The sequence below is a fragment of the Lygodium microphyllum genome, chromosome 21 (assembly GCF_053477565.2).
Source record: "Lygodium microphyllum isolate KBCC chromosome 21, Lygodium_microphyllum_v1.1.10, whole genome shotgun sequence".
Lineage (NCBI taxonomy): Eukaryota > Viridiplantae > Streptophyta > Polypodiopsida > Schizaeales > Lygodiaceae > Lygodium > Lygodium microphyllum.
In genome coordinates, this window is record NC_141155.1 from 73,595,078 (window position 1) to 73,613,306 (window position 18,229).

Below are 18,229 nucleotides of genomic sequence, written 5' to 3' on the forward strand. Positions count from 1 at the left end.
AACAGGGTATCTCACCCTGCTAGACCTGCGTACCACTGGATCACTCAATGGAGTCTTTGCATTAACACGTGCTCTCTGCACACCTGGAGTCCTCACTGAAGGAATGCCAAGCTCATCATCCAAGCTCTCTGAGCCACTGGAGTCTCCATCAAGAACTACATCAATGCCTTCTGACACTTTATTATTTCCTTTGTCTTTACCTGTAGTGCTACTAGATGCACCCGAAGATGTAGAGGTACACCTTAGTCTCCCAGACCAAGGACTACCAGATGATGTCTCTGGTCCACTAAGAGTTCGTGATTCTTGCTTTTCAGCCTGCACATGAGTGTCATGATCATCATCATCATCCAATGCATCACCACTAGATGCATACCAACTGCTCATTTCATCAAAGATGACATCCCTGCTCACTCTGAACTTACATGTGACAGGGTTGTAACAGCGATACCCTTTCTGCTCTAAAGAGTATCCAATAAAGACACACTTTTCAGCCTTTGGATCCAGTTTCTTCCGCAACGCATCTGGCACATGAACATACGCAATGCAGCCAAATACTTTCAAGTGTGAAACATCAGGCTTCTTACCTGTAAAACATTCTTCGGGGGTCATACCATGAACTGCAGCTGTGGGAGTTCTGTTCATAATATAAACAGCAGTATGAACAGCCTCAGACCAAAAATGCTTAGGCATATTCTTTTCAGCCATCAAGGCGCATGCAACTTCTGCAATATGCCTGTTTTTCCTTTCTGCAACCCCATTTTGCTGTGGGGTATACATGCATGTGAACTGTCTCTTTATCCCATGAGACCTCAGAAAATCACTGAACTCATTTGAGAGGTACTCTCCCCCTCCATCTGACCTCAGGCACTTTACTTTCAAGCCTGTTTCTCTTTCAACTGCAGCCTTGAAAGTTCTAAAGTGCTCAAAAGCTTCACTCTTTTCCTTCATAAAATATACCCACAGCTTTCTAGAACAATCATCAATGAATGTGACAAAGTATGAACTGCCTCCAAGAGATACATTTTGTGTAGGCCCCCAAATGTCTGTATGCACAACATCAAGGATATTTCTGCTTACATCTCTGTCATGTGAAAAGGGTTGTCTTGCCTGCTTACCAAACTGACATGCTTCACATACCTTCTGAAATTCTGCAACTTTAAAAGTAGGCAAACCTGTAACCAACCCTTTGGACTGCATTAATTTCAGCCTTTGCACATTTGCATGTCCAATGCGTTTGTGCCAAATTTCAATGTCTGCAACAACACCTTTTCCTTTGGCATACATAGCAGCATTCATAGTAGGAATTCCAGCATCTAGAGTGAACATACGTCCAACTCTACTTCCCTTTGCTACCAACCTGCACTTGTCATTGAAGTCTTCTAGAAAGCAGCCCTTTGCATTAAATCTGACTTGCAGCCCTTGCTCTACCATTTGACCGACTGACACCAAGTTCTTTGTAATAGATGGCACATGCAATACATCTGAAAGACTCTTTGTCTTACCATCATGCAAGGACAAGGGAACTTTTCCAATGTGTGAAATTGGGTGGCATGAGTCATCACCCGTCTGCACATAACCTGCATTTAGCAAATCCTGCATCTCCCCAAACCATTCTGCATGGCTGGTCATATGATTGGATGCACCTGAATCAACATACCAAACATCTTCATGTGTTCCCTTTCCTGTAACAGCATTCAGCATATGCTGCATAACGAACAAACGTTCATTTTTATCTTCATTCTGTCGTGAAGACGATGCATAGTTTCCTTGCTGCAACTTACCACTGCGGATATCATCTCTCTTAGCATAACATTGGGCTGCAATATGACCTGTTTTGCCACAGTAGTGGCACACAATACCAGAGTTGTTAGAGCCTCTGTTCTGCCATCCACCCCTTCCTCTAAAGCTCCCCCTGCCTCTAAAGTTACCACGACCTCCTGAAACCTGCATATCGCCAAATTGCTGATTCAATCTGTTTTGCTGGTTGTCACTACCACGTCCTGTACCACGGCCTCTTGAAGAGAACCTGCCACGTCCCCTTCCTGAACTGGAGTAGAAAGCTTGGACCTGTTCACCACTTCTTTCAGGTGTCTCACTCTGCATGTTGATCTCTTCAGTGATCATAAGGGAGACCAACTCATCGAAATCTGGAAATGGCTTTCTGACATATACAGAAGTTACAAAAGACTTCCAAGCCTTTTCATTGTTAAGTCCACCCAAGGTAGACGACACCAAATCATCATCATCAGGCATTGCATCAATCGCTGCCAATACATTTGCAATGCTTCTTACCTTCAGTGCATACTCATTGATAGACATCTTCCCTTTCTTCAATGTATTCAACTCTTGCTTGAGTTGAATCTTTCGTGCCTTTGTATTTACAGAAAACATATTTTCAAGTATAGTCCAAGCTGCATATGAATTCTCTGCATTTCTAATGTGTCCCAGTATATTATTGTCAATTACTGCAGACAACCAATACATGACCTTTTTATCCTTTGCATTCCATTCCTTCCGTGCCTTTGTCTCTTCTGCAGTTGGAGGATCACTCATCTCTGGTTCCTTTTCTTCACCTGAAACAAACTCGTAGAGGCCTTTTCCAATAAGGAAGTTCGTGACACGGAACTTCCATGAAGGGTAGTTGTTCTTGTCGAGCTTCTCAATGATAGGGCTTCCACTGTTCTCTGCCATTATCACAAAATTAATACCAACAGCAAGTAAATCTTCTGCAACCCTGGACCTGTAGTGCACAGCAATACACCAGACAGCCTTTTTAACTGTCTGCTCAACAATACATGCAATCTGCAACCTTTTTTGCAGATAAACCTTGTGTTTACTCACTGGTAAACACCTTTGAACTTACAGATCTGAAATCTGTAACCTGCGCACCCACGTTCGGTCAATACAGTCGAAGTCACAGTGTACCCCGAAACTGCTGTCCGCAACCTTGCGGCTCTAAAACGGGCCCTGAAACGGCCTCAAATGCCCAAAATCTCTGCGGGAAAAGCCCTAAAGGGCTTACTTGCAGAATATACAGCGCTCTTTGCGCACACCAAATCTCACTGCAATCTGAGATTTTTGCTATGCCCTGCTTCCGGTGCCTCCACAGGCACTATCCAAGAGAAGGAGTGGAAGAATGGGAGAGATTCTTACCCGTAGCTTGCTTGCTCGAACCTTGCTTCTTCTCCTTTGCTTCAACCTTCGAAATCAGCCTCTCTCAATGGTGCGGCTCTGATACCATGTCAAGAATCGCGTGGTGGAGGGGGTTGCTCAAGATGCTGCGCCGAACACACACAGAATGCACAAGGAGAAGCTCACTCAAGAGACAAGAAGAGAGATGGAGGCCAAAACGTTTTCTTGTTGATTTCTTCTTCTTCTTCCACACTCTTTACAATGTACACAAAGTATAGATAAGATACAACATAAAAGGAAAGTGGCCTACTAAGTCAAACAATGCATAACCGACTACACTAGTCGACTGGCGCTATAACCATGCCAGTTGTAAATAGGTGTAACAACCTGAATATAATAAGTAATGAGTCAGTGGCCATGTGAGAGTCATAATGACCACCGACGTGCTAAGTGTAGATGTGTGGACCCATCTAACCAGGCGGTCCATCATCAATGTCCGCATGTGTTGAGCTTGTCATCTCAACAAGGTGAATGAAACATGCAAGGAAAAATTTAAAGTCTCAATCAACGTCCAAAATAGATGAAAATTAACATTGAGAAAAAGTATCATAAAATTTTGGAAATGAAACTGCTCAAAGGAAAATTCTCTTTTTATGCTTAAGCATGTTCTTGTTTCCACAAAAGCATGTTCAACTCCTGCTCATCTTCTAGCAAGAAGTTCTCTTAAGAACACTAATGGTGAACCATGGTTTCATGATAGGAACTAAAGATGGAAGCACAACAGGATCGCACCCACCTTCTTCTGTTCATTGATGAGGAAAGAGCAAAGTATGACCTTTTTCTTGAAAATCACACCTATAACCGAAGCATCCACAATATTGTAGAGGTAGTGGCTAAGAAGGAGGCTGAAAAAAGGGTCGTGGAGCAATGCAAACTGGTCAAGTACCTCGAGAAATTTGGACAAGCGCCCACCACACCAAATGTGTGGAATTTTTGAGGACCTACAACCTTGACAAGGAATGTGGAATGGTAATTGTGGGGAGGGGAGAAGGAGCCATGCAAGTGCTGAAAAGGAGACAGAAGCAGGATGTCTATGCCATGCTAAACATGTAAAAAGAAAAAGTTGCAAATGATGGCATAAGAATTCAAGGCATCCTCGACCTAGAAATCAAAATGCAGTTCTTAGTGGACAAAGCCCAGACCCAACATCCGACTCCAGTGCAGCGACCCTAATGACAGGAATGAAAAGACCAGTAGCCTACGAATGCTGAATCCCAACAAGGGCCCAAGCGACAAAGTGTCAAGGTTACCACCACTATGGGGCCGTAGTCCACTTATCAGGACAAGCATGTCAAGGAGCTTTCTGCTCAATTAAAAGAGCAAAGGAGGAGAAGAGAGCCGCTATGGTAAAGCTAGAAGCTAAAAAAGAAATGCTGGTTGCTTCCAACTAGAAAATACATGCCAACTAGCCATGCAATAAAAAGAAATCTAGGGTCTAAAATTAAAGCTCAAGGCCAAGGAAGATGAGGAGGAATATTGGCAAAAAAATACTAGAAGAAGAGAATCAGGAGCTGGTTGGAATGCAAAGGGAGTACAAGCTCCTGGTCCTATAGCAAGCGGGGATCTTGAAACGCATATGAGAAGACTCCACAAGGACATGGAAGAGCTTGTTGCACTAGAGGTAGAGAGAGCACAAGAACAAGAGGAACATCAAAGAGATATAGAAGAACAAAGGAGACTAGAAAGAGAGATCAAGCGCTTAACAAAAGAGAAGGAAGAAATGGCATAGAAATGGAAGGGGCAGGAGCTGACAATAGTGACCCTATCACCAAAGGCAAAATGAAGGCTTAGAAGAAATGAAAAAGAAGGCAAAGGAATGGGAGGCCAAGAGTGAGAAGAAAGTGCAAGCCATTTGGCCCTCATGAAAGGAAGCAAAATATAGGTAGAAAGTAAGGCAGATGCCGCTCATGCAAGTCTAGAGGCCCATCAACATGCCTTCCTCAACACAATCTTGGACATCGCACTCTCTAATGAGAAGGAGGCAGTTGACGCACTTAAAAGGAAGCTAGAAATAGCTTGCAAGGCAAATCTAGGACACGAGACTCAATTTGACTTGGCAAGATCAACGAGAAAATATGCTAAGAGTGGGCTTGATGCCGCATGAGGTTAACGCATTAGGACTCCAAGAGGAACAGCCATAGGAAGCATAAGCAAGATCAAAATGCAACAAGATGAGGAGTGGATTCCACCACCTCCCTCGCCCCAACCAGAACCCCCTAAAGAGCAAGATACCATAGTAGAAAGCAAAGCAGAGGCTAAAACAAAATGAGCTAGAATGCTTGAACAAGCACACAAAAGAGCAAAGGTGTAGCCACCTACAATCCTAGAGCCTCCTATCCCACCAAAGAAAGACTACTCACCCATGAACTAGAACACGAAGCTGTCAGTATGGGAGAAGTGGGAAAACCTTAGCTAGCCCTTTGATTTCACTTTCTAATACCCAATGGCCCTAAGCAAAGGACTATTAACTGGAGTGGTAAAGGAAGTGATTGCCATGGGAAGAAGGCTTGGTGAGTAATGGCTTTTTGCCGAAAGAGAAAAGAATCCAACCACATGGGGAACAGAATCTCCAGACTACTAGGAAAATAAGGTTGAGAAGGTACCCCACATGGTGAAAGGCTACGAATCCCAACCTAAATGGAGGAGAAGAGTCTGGAAAAATAATGTAGATGCTTGGATGTCATTTTTGTGGCTCCGTGTCCTTCAAGTGAAATGATCCGATCTACCTACGGTATGCTCGGAGGGTAGAAGTAGATTTTGATCCTGACATCCATGGTTGATACGACTTCCCTAAGATCTACAATGTCAATGCCACAAATCCCAAATAAGCACTCACTTTCTCAAAACAAGATCTATGGGACTCCATGGCCCACTTCTTAATGTAATTCTCTTCTTGCCCAGACCCCGCCTTTGTAACAACATGTGACTATATTAGATTACTTAGGACACTCTTCAAGAAACCCCCTGCACACCAGCAGAGTACCATCTTCTGTCACTCTTTTTTGACATTAATGCGGGAATAGATAGTTGTGCCATGACTTGGCTGATGCTGCGTACTACTCTACTTCCGTCATTTTGCATGGCCCTCCTTGAGAATATGAACAACAACCATTTCACTAGCTGTAGCCATCCACTTTTTCCCACCACTCCTCTCCATGTTAGGATGGGCCAAAAAGGGTATATGCTAAGTAGGAACTTCCTTAGTAAATCATTGAAGTCCCCCTACCTCCCCATCTCACACCCAAGAGCCCAAGGAATAGATCCTCTATTTCGTACTACCCCTCGAAAGTCCTTTTTTTTTAATAAAGAGGAAGGAGAAGCACCTCACGAGCAAAGCAATTGGATCCCTCACTTCACATAGGCCACGAGCACTGCATCTAGGGGTTCTCAAGTTAGGAGCATTTGCCCGGTGGCTTTAGTCGGCCGCTCCACCATCCCTAACCCCCTAGCCCTTTTGATTCCCCACTACACATGTTTAGGGTACATCACCCAAGCTTACTCGTGACCCTACTTGTGACCCAACCGCCAGTTCCACTAGCACAAGCACAACGCACCACACGATAAGGTAGTCACACCCCCATATAGTTTACCTTCTTTTCTTTTCAGGGGAATAAAAATGCTGCAACCCACCAACTTCAAAGGCCCCATCATCCATGCAATGCACTCTCGGAATCCACCACCTTACTCGGTTGATCAGTTTGTTCCCAGAACTAATCCCCCCAAGACCTCCACATCATCAATTCACACAATTTTGCCTTTAAAAGCTGCCAGTGTCATGGAATTTGCAACTATCTAGGAGGGGGGTAATGTTACACCGTTTATCACCATGCTTCCCACACGATGTAGGGAACAACCAAGGAAGCCCTTATCAAAAAGTGAATGAAGAAGCTCATTCGACTCAGGTGAAAATAGTAAAGGAGATGGCAACCTTAGGAAAAATCTGGGGGAGTTCCAACTACTTTGGCGAGGTCCTCTCAAGGATGAGGGAGATCCTCCAAAGGATCTCACAAGAAAAGTGTGAGGTGCAATGTAATTCATTTTATCAGCATGCCAAACCAACATCGGCGAAGGGATAAGGCACCTTAAAGGGAATAGGAAAAATCCATGTTAAGATTGTGGTATAGCAACTGCAAAGGGGAAGAGGATGGAATCCATCTAACACCATCGTCAATTTCAAAGGACAAACACCCAACTACATCTTCAATTTCAAGGGATGGTCCATTCAACACCATCCCCTACAAGGGCTTATATACAAACTCAAAAAAGCCATCTGGCTACAAGCATCCCACCTTCCAACTACTACCCATCAATGCCATGGGATTGGCACTAGGCTAGAAGGGGGGTAATGTTAACCTCAACACAAGAAGAAAGCAACAAAAGTGGAAAAGCACAAGTTGGGACCTAAAAGAGGTGACCCAAAAGGAAATCAAACACAACAAAAAAAGCAAGATGGAAAATGGTCGAAAGTGCAAGGGCGGCCTCAAAAATCAAGTCAAAGGAAAAAGTGTATTTCTAAATGCAAGGCACCCCTAAAACTATTGTAAAAGATCGTCAAGATCCCTCTTGTGCAAAATTGTAAAAGGTAGGCATGCATAGGTAATGAGATAAGGCAAATAGAAGGAAATGGAAAAGAGAACCTTGCCACAATGGCTGGTCATATACAAAAGGGTTGACCACCCGAAAGGGATTTAGGGTTATGTATAAAAGTCAAAAAGTGAATAGAGAGGCTCATTCTTTTGTGTGTGGAAAAAATGGACTCTTCTTCTTCTCTTCTTCTCTTCTCTTTGCTTACTTATGTGTTCTTGAGAGAGGGAGTATGAGGGAGTGAGGGTGAGGGAACTTGGAGGTGAAGCTCTCTATCATCTCCTCTCTTCTTCTTCTCTTCTCTCATCTTATGTGCGGCTATGGAGAATAGAGCTTGGAGGTAGAGGCTTGAGGATGCTTGAGCTTGCATCATGAATTGTGGAGCTACCAATGTTCTTGAGGGAGGAGGCAACTCATTTGGGAATCAAGGTAAGCTCACTACATCTCACTAGGAGAGGTGTGTTGACTAGGTGAGAGATAGCCATAGGTGCTCACTTGAAATGCTTGAACAATAAGTGGTCCATGGGTCTTGGCAGTTGAGCGTGAACTCTCTCTAAAAAGCCCATGAGAAAATCTAAATGAAAATCCAAGTCTTGAGTCCTGACTGAGACCCTCACAATTGAAATCAAGAAACCAAACATGACTATTTGAAATGTAGATCCTTAGCCTAGCATGCTTAACAAGTAGATATCATATGTAACCATCAAGCAAGAACAAAGACAACTAGGGCCAAGGAGCCTTTGACTTCCCAAGAGGATAATGAGCACCACAGGCACAATGCTACTCATGATAAGGTTGATTACTCATCAAAGAAAATGGCAGAATCATTTAACAGCCACGAGAAAATCTTCTAGCTAGTGCCAAGTCCACCTAGGAGTCCCAAATCTCCTACACCCTCTTTTCATAAATGGACATAGGAAGCACAACAACGATCATCAAGTGCAACTGCTCAATCCCAATCTCTATCTCCATCTGAGCTTTCAAATGTCCAAGATGCGGGACATGACACCTCCGCTAATTCTCAGCCTAAGGATATGCCTATGTAATCCACAGTGACTAGCTTAACTGTCGATCTACACAAGTGAATGCGCAAAGGGCAACAAAAAACAGCACCACTTCTGATCTGCCTAAGGACTAGACACCATAGTCTACCAATAGTAACCAGTCCATTGAACTGGCCGCTACTACTTCCAATTATGAGTTACAGCTGCCATGGCCTTTGGCCTTGACAATGCCCCTTGTGGAACGTGTCATTAGCAATTCACGTATGGAAGAGATGTCGCAACCAGCATCCTTGACACCTTGAGCACTTCCAAAGCACCTAAAGCCTAGGCTTGAGAAGAAATATCTCAAAGATTTTTCCAAAGAGACAGTGTGTCTGGCCAATGAACCAGAGATGAAGTACATGAAGTGCATGATGAAGCTTGATCACAAGCCAACAGCCATCACACATACATTTATCCATGTGGACATCAAAAGGCCAACACCAGAGCACATAAAGCTCATAGCCAAACCCCTCTAACTTGGGACATGACTTGGGACAAGAAACAAAATGTTTGCTCCTGCTATGTAGTTGTCATCTTGTTGAAGAAGTCATAAAAAGGACATCCCAAAAGCCAAAACTAGAGAATTGTACTTTATACCCTCACTCTATACTACTCAATGTGAGAAAACAAGAAGAATTTTAAAGCAATTAAACAAAAAGGAAAAGGACAATGTAATTTTGTGCAAAAATGGTACTCCAACCAAAGTTTGACAGCCATTATTGGCCACCAACTAATGACACTCGCTTAGCAAAGGAAATCCCTTTGGACATCAATACATGATCCTATGTACATTTCCCCAACCTCCTTAAGAGTGTTGGCAATGGTCCATGAGGTCTAGCTTTCTACCACTGTCCAAAAACATCCCTTGTATGATAAACTGCTTTTAGAAGAAGATCTACACATGGCTAGAAGGCTAGGAGTAGGAAGCACGGTACTTGATGTTAGCACATATGTCTTCTGCCTCACTCAAGACCCTAAAATCCTAGATCTCTATGCTTTCCATCAATATAACCTTGACTTATTCAGTTGGTTTTTTCCAAGCCTACATGACAAGAACCCTAAACTGTCTCTTGGTTCTACACTAGAATCACCCGAACCTTCAGATCAAGAGAAAAAGAGCTCTAAACACAACACCTGCTCTAATAAGAAGCAATGGAGGCATGTTCCAATATGTAAGGACAAGAATCTAGAGCAAACAGCTGACTAAGAGCAACTGCCAATGCAATCAAATGAGGGGCTAAATGGAGGGGAATTAGCTGAAGAGCTAGACTCTCCAAAAAGAGAGGCAGTTGTACCCTCACAACCTAGCAAGGTTGTTCAACAAGCCATGGCTATGTCCCATGAGGACACATAAGAAAAAGAGAATGTTGAGGCCCAACCAAGCACATCAATGGTGGCTAGCCTAGTTCAAGGTCCTGAGTTTTTAAAGGATAAAACTTGATTTTCCAAGAAAAGAGGAGAAAACAAAAAAAATAATGGTAGTTGCAAGTGGCTGTAGATGCCAAGAAGATTGAGACCGAGAGTATTGAAGAGTTGAGGAATAAAGCATCGAGTCCACCCACAAATGAACCCATTGCCATATGTCCTAACTGTTGATAAATATGTCATATTCTATAGTTGTATGTATCTAAAGTACAACCGTATGTAAAGTGTCTCTAAGTTTGGGGTATCTATCTTTTGAGGATACTATTTTTGTGGGTGTGGACTATAAGAAATAGAGAAGAATAATGGAAGAGAAGAATAATGAAGGGGAGGAGAGCATGTGGCTCCAGACCTCTACTTCTCCATCGTGGTCTCCCTCTACTTGCAGTTTCCTAGTTGGTATTAGAGCATAGGACGAATATCAGAACCGAGGGAGAACTCTATGAATCAGATGCGGGGTATGCTGCAATAATACGCAGGTAGGGTGGCCTTTATTAGAACCAGTAAATAGAGATATGGAGTGTCTCCAGAATAGATTGACATAATTGAAACAAGGGTTAATCCATCCAAATGGAATCATATGTATGAGGCAGGAGGGTACTCAAACTCCATGATTATCCAGACTGTCACATGTGCTTGTTGCTTCAATAATTAGCATGAGAAATTCTGCAATTGAATTTGGGCATCTCAATCATCAAAGCATCTACATTGACACTATGGACAGTCATTTAAGAGGGAGCTTCTACGTTGTTGGCTGAAACGACTAATAGGACTTCATGCTGTCTCTGCTCTGATGGGACTCTCGAAAACTAGTTGAGTCAGCAGGCTAAAAAAAGGTGAAAGCTGGAGGATCGGCAAGGCAGTAGGAGCAACAGATGTGATCCGATTCAATCAAGCACAACAATAAAAGCTAGCTTGAGGAAAACAAAAAGAGAGAGAGGTCAAGACTCCTAAAAGAAAGCACGAGAAAGGGAGGAACACATGCAGCAAGAGATCTAGGGAGCAGCTCGTGAGGTGGTTGTTGGGAAGGCCGATCATACAGCGTCTAAAAGGCAGACTGATAGAGGTGGCAAGGTTCCCAGGAGGGTCGATTCCTCAGGGAAGTTTGGGCAAAGTGTTGCTGATAGAATCTTGTCCGAGAGGAAATGCAAACAAGAAAAGGGTCCCTTTGTACAGCGAAAGAAGATAAGAATGACCAAGAAGTGATTCAGCATCACAAGTTGCAAGAAGTTTTCTTGAATGCGGTGCTGGGTGTTATGAAGTGATGATTTATTTTATGAGTTTGAGGAGATTGGAAGCTGGAGTTCCTGTGGAATGTAGTGGAACAGCTACTTTGTAATTCAGTTTTACTAGCATGCTGCTCTAAGTTGAGTGGTTATTGCAGGGGTACAATTCAGTACAATGGACAACATCTGATGTGCTAGGTGCTACATGTGTTGTGCTTGCAAAAGTGTGAGAAGTGTGTGATACACCTCCATCACAGGATTTGGTCATTGGAGCATATTACTGAATACCATTTCTAGATAGGTTGCATTGTTGTTTTCTTCTGAATTTGCAGTAGTCATAATGTCTGACACGGCACAGATCACTTAGATCATGGGAGACAAATTGACCAAAGACAACTATAGTGTTTGGTCTTACAGGATGGAGAATTTTTTGATGGGTAGAGGTCTATGGGACCTCATAACAGGTGATGATGAATGTCCAAAAGTTCCCGAACATCCAATTGAAGAGCAAAATAAAGTTGAAGGATTGGACTGAGAAGAACAGGAAGGTTTTGCATTGGATCTCCATATGTATTTCAGAAACATTGATTCCTCATATAAAAAAGGAAAGTACTTGTAAGGAGGCATGTAAAATCATAGAAAAAATATATGGAACATGTACAGAGGCTTGAAAGATACAACTTAAGCAGAGATTGCATGGTGCATGGAGAGCCAATCGCAGTATCAGTGACTATGTGGCAGAAATCAAGCAAATTTTAGAAGACCTTGCATCCATTAATGCAGCTGTTGATTATGAGGATTTAGTGTCAGTGACACTAAATGGGCTTGGACTAGCTTTCAAATCTTTGGATACCTCTATTTCCATTAGGGGAGGCTCTATGCATGACTTTGAGGAGCTTATTGGATTGCTACTTACAGAAGAAATCAAGTTGGGATTGAATGCATCTAGCAGTGGCAAAAATGCAGGTGGAGATAGTGTTTTCTATCACCAGAGAGGTTGCGGCAGCTCATCTAGAGCTAGAGGCTCTTCACTTGGTCGTAGTAATTATGGTTTTGCTCATGGAAGAGGTAAATTTGGTCGTGATGACTTCATGCATAGAGGCAGAGGGAGATCTTCCCCTAGAGGTAGAGGATGGTCTAGTCCTTCTTCAGAAAGAGATGGCACTTGTAATTATTGTGGGCTGTTTGGTCACTTTGAGAGGGATTGTTATCAAAAACAGAATGCCATGTCTAGGGGTCGTGGAAGGACCCAATATGGCCACTATGCAGGCACTTATGGTGGTACAGGTTATGGACCTAGAGGTGGATCGCCTAGAGGTCACCTATTTGCTATGGAGCGTGTGCTTGGGAGCATGACTCATCCTCTTCGTGAGAATGACTGGTTTTTGGACTCAAGAGCTACAAACCACATGATTCATCATGTTGAGTGGTTTGATAGCAAGGAGCAAATGCAGAATGATAAATATGTTGCCACTGGTGATGATACTTTACACAAAATTACTCATATTGGTACTGTGCCACTTGTTACTAAAGATGGAATTGAGAACAAGCTTGGTGATGCACTTTATGTGTCCACAATAACTAAGAACCTAGCATCGGTTGATCAAATGACAGATCAAGGATTGCAAGTGAGATTCAATAAGTTTGGATGTTTCATTGAAGAGTTCCATAATGGGAGAACTGGCAGGGTGATTGCTCATGGTAGAAAGAAAGGGAGATTGTTTGCTTTGGATGCAGGTACTCCAGTGATTCAAAACTCTATGTATGTTGAGAGAGGACATGGGCAAGATAACGATGTGGAATTATGGCATAGACGGATTGGTCATGTTAATTTGCAAAGATTGAAGCAAATGCAATCAAAATAGATAGTCTATGGTCTACCACATTTAGGATATGTGAATTTTGATCATGTATGTGCAGCTTGTCAATTTGGCAAGCAGTCCAGATTGCCATTTCCAAAGAGGGGGAGAATAAGCAGCTATCCTTTGAAAATAATACACTCAGATATTTGGGGCCCATGTCAGAATGTTTCCATGAGCAAAAAATGTAGATTCTATATCACTTTCATTGATGATTTTAGCAGGATGACTTGGGTGGTGTACTTTATGCAGCATAAAAGTGAAGCATTTGAAAAGTTATTGGAATTTAAATCTATGGGCTGAAAAGCAGTTTGGATGCTACATAAAATGTTTGAGGTCAGATAATGGTGGAGAGTACATATCATATGAGTTTTGTGACTTCTTGAGAGATCATGGTATCAAAAGGCAATTGACATGCAGGTATACACCTCAGCAAAATGGTGTGGCTGAAAGGAAGAATCGGATTATTGTAGAGGTTGCAAGGGCAATGATGAACCAAATGAACATGCCATTGTCATATTGGGCAGAAGCAGTGCATACTGCAATTCACATTATGAATAGAACACCTATAGCCTTGATTCATAATATGTCACCATATGAGAGAATATATGGCATGACACCCACTGTTGCATACCTTAGAGTCTTTGGATGTGTCTGTTATGTTCATGTTCCGGATGATTTGAGAAAGAATATGGAACCTAAGGCTGTAAAATACATTTTCCTTGGATATCCTGATGAGAAGAAGGGATACAAATGCTATGATCCAGTGAGTAAGGAAGTATACATAAGCAAGGATGTCAAATTCAGTGAATATGAATCATGATACAAGCCCAAAATTGCAGTGGATGTTGATTCCTATGAAAGAAATGATGATGATGGCTATGGAAGGAAAATTTCAGCAAACAACAAGACTAAAAATCAGCATGTGGAAGATGCTTCAGGACCTCAAGAGAATGTGGAAAGCAGTGGCAGCTACAGTCCATGGAGTGGTAGATTGAGGAATGCACAAAGGAGTGCAGAAGTTGCAAAAGGTAAGAGACCAATGATTGAAAGTTCAGAAGATGAATCTATAGATGACGAGTATGGCATTCCACATGGTAAAACACCTGGCACTAGAAGTGCAGGAAAGTATGTGCCACCATATGCTAGATCAGATGAGACACATGGTAGTGCACCTCAATTGAGAAGGTCAGAAAGGGTAAGGTATCCAGTTGATAGATTGACTTATAATGGGTTCATGAAGATGCATTATGCATACATGGTTTCTTATGTACAACATGTGGAGCCTACTTGCTTTGAAGAAGCAGTAGAGAGCAAAGAGTGGGGACAAGCAATGGATGAAGAGATGGATGCAAACAAGACTTGGAATTTGGTGAAACTACCTTATGGCAAGAAGTCCATTGGATGTAAATGGGTTTATAAGGTCAAATGTAAGTCGGATGGTTCTCTTGAAAGGTATAAAGCAAGGCTAGTTGCAAAAGGATATACACAAACTTATGGTTTGGACTATGAAGAAACATTCAGTCCAGTAGCTAAAATGATGACAGTGAGATCGGTAATTGCTTTGGATTCTATCTATGGTTGGAGGCTTTATCAAATGGATGTGAAAAATGCATTTTTGAATGGAAACTTAGAAGAAGAAGTGTACATGGATCAACCAGAGGGCTATGTGGATCCAAAATACCCACATTATGTATGCAGGTTGAAGAAGGATTTATATGGACTGAAGCAAGCACCAGAGCATGGTGTGATAGAATCAGCAAATTCTTATGCAGTATGGGATTTCAACAGAGCAAAGCGAATTATTCACTTTATGTGAGGCATACAGAAGATGGTATGGTTGTTGTGGTCATCTATGTTGATGATCTCATTATTACAGGTACACTTGAGAAGGAGATTACTGAAGTCAAGCATGGGTTACATAAAGAGTTTGATATAAAGGACCTTGGTTTGTTGAGATACTTCTTGGGTATTGAGGTTATTGACACACCTCATGGTATATGGCTGATACAAAAGCAATATGCATTGGAGATGTTGGAAAAATATGGCATGACAGGATGCAAACTGGTTGATACACCATTGGATCAAAATGCTAAGTTGATAGATGATGGATCTTATATTGAGGATGTCACTATGTTCAGAAAGATGGTTGGTAGTCTTATCTACTTGACCATTACAAGACCAGACTTGAGTTATGTTGTTGGATTGATAAGTCAGTTTATGCAGAAACCATGCAAATCACATTTGGATGTAGTGAGAAGAATTCTTAGATATGTGAAGAAGACAGCTGGATTTGGGCTATTTTATGAAAAAGGAATCAAGCCTACATTATTTGGATACTCAGATGCAGACTGGGCAGGTAGCTCTATGGATAGAAGATCTACTAGTGGCTATGCATTCTCATTTGGATTAGCCATGGTAAGTTGGAGCAGTAAGAAGCAACCTACAGTTGCTTTATCAAGCACTGAAGTAGAGTATAGAGGCATTGCATTGGCAGCATGTGAGCAAACATGGCTGAGATTGATCTTATATGACATTGGGATAGAGATTTATGGTGGAGTCATTATGTATTGTGACAATGTTAGTAGCATTATGTTGGCAAAGAACCCAGTCTACCATGCAAGAACAAAACACATAGAAGTGCACTATCATTTCATTAGAGAAAAAGTCATTGATGGAGAGATTGACTTGGTCCATGTGAAAACAAATGACCAAGTTGTTGATATCTTTACCAAAGCATTAGGTAAAGATAAGTTTGAGTACTTTAGGAGTGCACTTGGAGTCTTATGTGTGCAAGCTCATTCTGAGCTTGAGGGGGAGTGTTGATAAATATGCCATATTCTATGGTTGTATGTATCTAAAGTACAACCGTATGTAAAGTGTCTTTAAGTTTGGGGTATCTATGTTTTGAGGATACCATTTTGTGGGTGTGGACTGTAAGAAATAGAGAAGAATAATGGAAGAGAAGAATAATGAAGGGGAGGAGAGCATGTGGCTCCAGACCTCTACTTCTCCATCCTGGTCTCCCTCTACTTGCAGTTTCTCGCTAACTGCAGTGAAACCTCAAACACATCCGTATATTCTAATGAATCAAAGAAACCATTACCATCAACAGTTTCTTTTAACGCTCAATCCACCAACAACAGAACTTAGATTGACCAATCAAGAGTGGATACAACACTGTCACAACAGGTTGACGAAACTATACCAGTCACACTCGAGGAGAACCATGACACAATAACAGCAAAGCCTCAAGAGAAATATGAAAACCCCGAGGACATAAGCAATCTTGGCACTGACCAATCTTGCTCTGAGCCCCCAGCTATGCTAAAGCCTAGGGAAACTCCTAGAACCTTGCATGAGATAACAACTGAGCAAGCCCTCATCAAACATAGAAGTGTCACAAAGTGCTTGATTGAGTTGGATGCTAGACTCAAATTATTTGCACGTACCTACATCCTTGCAGACATGGGCACATTCCCTATGGAGTAGCTTAAGGAATATTTGCCATATCTGCTATCCTGGGAAGAGCAAGAATATCTTAACAGGCACTATGACAAGCTCCTACATGAGTGCATGCAACTCATCTCTGACGAGAAAGCTGACAAACTATGCTTAACTGTGACATTCAATGAAGCACTTTGCCAACCAAATATCTTAGAGATAGAGCAACTAAAATGACAATCAGAGACAATGGCTGAACTTGGAGCCTAGATTATGACAGTTTCTCAGAGGAGTGACTGGCTAAATGACAATCTCAATGAGACCCAACCTATGTGGTGCCAACTTCCTTTCAAGTACTGACTACCATTTAACATATGGACTTAGCTAGAACTAGTCAAGAGAACTCTCTTATTGATAAAATTCTCACTGAGGAGGAGCTACATGTTGTTAGTAGACTCAGACAAGGCACCATGCTACTCGATGTTGCAAAATATCTATTGTTACTGAGTAGACTACCATGATTATGGATATGTATGCCACACTCTAGTACAATCCTTAGTTCTATAATTGGTTTTTATCCTCACAAAGTGACATGGATTCATAAACGTGTACATAAATAAGCAATGTGTTTTGTGACTATGTATAAATAATTCCAAAAGAAGCAAAGTCAGCACACACACAAGCAATGATAATCAAGCGCAGGTGATATGCATCAAAGTGAACGCTATGGGATTCAAATATGTTGAGAAATAGACAAATGATGTATGCTCCAAGAGGAGCTTTCCTGAATCCCATATGCACAGTGAGGAGAGTGGAACAACTCAAAGCCTATAAAGCATTGTACTTGAGTATGAAATGAAGACAATATCATGATGCTTGGTACTTTCAGTTAAGTGTCTTGTCATTGTCAATTCTACACAAGATTGTGTTTATGAGTCCAAGCTAATCTATCTTGGAACCTAATTCACTTGTGTAATAGTTGGTCTCTACTTGTCCATGTCATTATGAACTTGGTCTTCATCTTTGATCCACCATAGCTTGTGTCATGTCCTAGATCCGCATCATTTAACATGGTATCAAAGCCCAGTTGGGCATGGCAAAGCTCATACTCTGAATCTCTAGTCTCCCTTCACCTCTGGTAATCTCTAACCAGCCCACATTCAGCTCATATCTCCAGTTTCAACTTCAAATCTCAGTTGGACCTTGTGGCAGCCATAGCCAGACTGCACCTACCCACCTTGGAGCTCTTGGATCTCTCTCTACGAGCCATATCTTCAAGTGATTCCTTCTGGAGGTATCTTCCCTTGCTCAAGATGCTTCATCCTAGCACCTCAATCGATGACATTACTGCTTCCCAGCTCTAGCATTATAGAAATCGAAACACGCTGTCCAGTCTGCGCCTGTCCATGGTCGTACTGCTGATGCCAATCATACGGTTCGCAATCGACCCTGTGAG